Genomic DNA, 2826 nt, shown 5'->3' with positions numbered 1-2826 from the left:
AGCCCTAAGATGGGCCCCTGCCAGACAGGTGTGGGGGCCCCCAATCTCTGCCCCCCCTGGCCCTGCTGGGGTTCCCCCACAGGCCAGGAGGTAGGGGGACATCAGCTCCCCCATGGGCTCGGTCTGGGTGGAGGCCTCAGACCAGCCCTGGTTAGCCTTGTCCCCCTGGGCAGAGGCCCTAGCAGCACTCCTCGTCGACACCATTCTAAGCTGCTGTTTGTAGATCTGTGTGGTGTCTACGCCCTACCCCTACTGACGAACTCTACGCTCCCCCCGTGCCCGGTAGGCACGAGTTCCCCCTTTCACTCCACGCAGAGGAAAACAACCCTTCTGGTGTCAGTGTTAAACTGCCGGCCTGCCTGGTTTATGCCAGGAGCCCTCATCCTTGTCTGAACACCTTAACTCGGGTGCAGTCACATGAGCTCCGGGGTGGAAATGCCTGACGGTGAAGTACTGGTGGCACCGTGGTTACACAGATTGCCGATTGTTCAAATCACGAGTGAGACTTTATAAAGGGGGATAAGGCAAGGTGCCGCGTTTATCGATCACATGACTTAGACACAGAGGTTCAGGCACACCACTCATAGAAACGCCCACAAATCATCATACACATCATTACACACAGGCATACACATACACAAAACAACCATTTCATCCACCCCCACCCAGATATAGTCACCAGCAATAGGTGCTCAGTATCGCCCAGGGTGGCCAACCCGGGCTCATTGAGTAGATGATGATGATTTGAAGATGGCAGGTTTGAAGATAACAGCTGGAGTGGGGTGAACACATGCATCTGTGCTCCGATGAAGTAGCAGTACAGAAAGGGACTCCCGCAACTTGGCATTTTCAAAGTGTTCTTTTATAGGGATTGGCATCCTGTGTTTCAGTGCTTTTGGCGGGTTTCATGCCCAGCGTCTGTTTTTGCGGTTGTTCTTCTTTGGTTTTCAGCTTCTCTCCGCCTTGGAGTGCTCTTGCTGCCCACCTGGCAGGATGGGTGCATTCCTTCGACTCATTTTCCTCTTTGTGCCCTAGGCCTAAAAGGAATTCTTCAGCCATTCAGTAATTAGTTTACTGACCGGTAACTTACGTTTGGCGCCGTGTTCCTTACATAACCAGTTAAATCTTCTTCTCCCGTCTCTATGCCATTCTCTCACCATTCACCCTTTTACACACACTCGTACATAAAGGCTATGCAGAGTTCATTCACTTATGTCAAGCAGAATGATACAAAGTGGAGTTTTCAGGTTGCTTACGGGACAAGATACCACGCTTACATTGCTCTACTATTACACTCTCTGTTAGCATCAGCTACGTTAGTTCAGTTTATGCTACGCCATCAAGACGGTCAAGGAGGCAGGATGTTGGGTGATGAACGTGAATAAGAGATGTGCATTTAACTCCAACGCCAACAGGATGAATGACACATCTCTTGACTACTTCTGGCCTGGTTTGTTGTATCTCTCTGCACCTTCCAATATGCACTAGCAAATCAGTGCACAATCCATCCGTCATATTGGCTTGGGCTTTTATCTGACCCTCATCACAAAAGCACAGGTTCCCCTTGAACCAGCATCAAGCTCCTGGCACCTGTCTAACTGGAGAAACCCTGTGCTGTGTTTGTTGTATGTGTCCTGCTGCCTGGGCATGTCCCAGACCCTTTTTTATGTGGACCCTTTAGCAAATGGCTCTGAAGTGCTGAAGGGTTTGGCCACTTGTCACGTCCTGCCTCGCCGTCCGCACTGGGCCCGGAGGGGACACGGGACGGGGCCACCGTGGTAGTGGGAGCCCTTGGGGCTGAGCCAACAGCAGGCGACACTGGATCTCTGGCTTCGTGGCCATGATGTGAGGATCTGGGGTCCCAGCCCAGCTGCCTCCTCTTCCCAAAATCCCGCCTGTGCCCATGTCTGGTTCTGTCACGAGGAACCACGATGCACCCACAGGCCCACAAGGCTTTGCGGCAGGGCGGCTGGTCCTGATCAAAGCGTGCAGGCACCGAGGCCGTGACCATCTGGAGGAAGCCAGGGCGGCTTTGAGCTGTGAGCCAAAAGATAAGCACCGCCAAACCCCAGTTCCTTGGAAATTGCAGGAGTGGGAGAAGGCAATAAAGGTGGGGAGTGGGGCAGAAGGACTCGCCTCCTGGGGGGTCGCTCCTCCCCATGGCCGCAAGTGTCACCTTCCCTTCATTGTGTCTTTGCACTTTCCGTGGAAGGCCCAGGCTGGTTAATTGTTCACCCACCCACTCCCCACTTCTCGCTGAGGTCCTCAGTAATCAGACATCAAGAACGGCTCCTGACCCGTCCCCGGGGGCACTCGGGGTCGCGGCCCCTTGAGATCCCAGGCTGCAGCCCGAGGAGAGTGGTGCCCACCGGGGCTGAGCAATACTGCCTGGGGCAATACTGCCCGCCCAGTCTCCCCACACGCCAGGGACCGCAAGCCCAGGTCTGCCTCATGCGATGGCGTGGCCCGCTCAGACCAGGGGCATCCAGGGTCCAAGGTGCGGGGTCAGACCCTGGCTCTATCCTGCTCGGTCTCTCATGTGCCAGGGTAGCAGAGAGTGGTGCTGGAAGGGAGAGGGATGGGGTCTGAGCAGGGTTTTACCCCGTTCCTCTCCCTTTGCAGCCTTAGAGGGTCCAGGACGTGGTGACCCCAAATCTGTGCCCTGCACTCCTTCACCCAGCAACCGCCGATGCCTATTTCCTCCAAGCTGGTGCCTGGGGCTCTTCTTCTCCCAGGGTTACTTGCCTGCCTGGGGCCAGGGCCTGTCTCCGGAGGCATGGATGGGCAAAGGAGAGGGGAGGGTGACCTGGGTGGCCTTCCCTTTTC

Source organism: Alligator sinensis, unplaced genomic scaffold, assembly GCF_000455745.1.
Source record: "Alligator sinensis unplaced genomic scaffold, ASM45574v1 scaffold107_1, whole genome shotgun sequence".
Lineage (NCBI taxonomy): Eukaryota > Metazoa > Chordata > Crocodylia > Alligatoridae > Alligator > Alligator sinensis.
The sequence above is the reverse complement of the archived record's forward strand: the minus strand, read 5'-3'. Positions refer to the sequence as shown.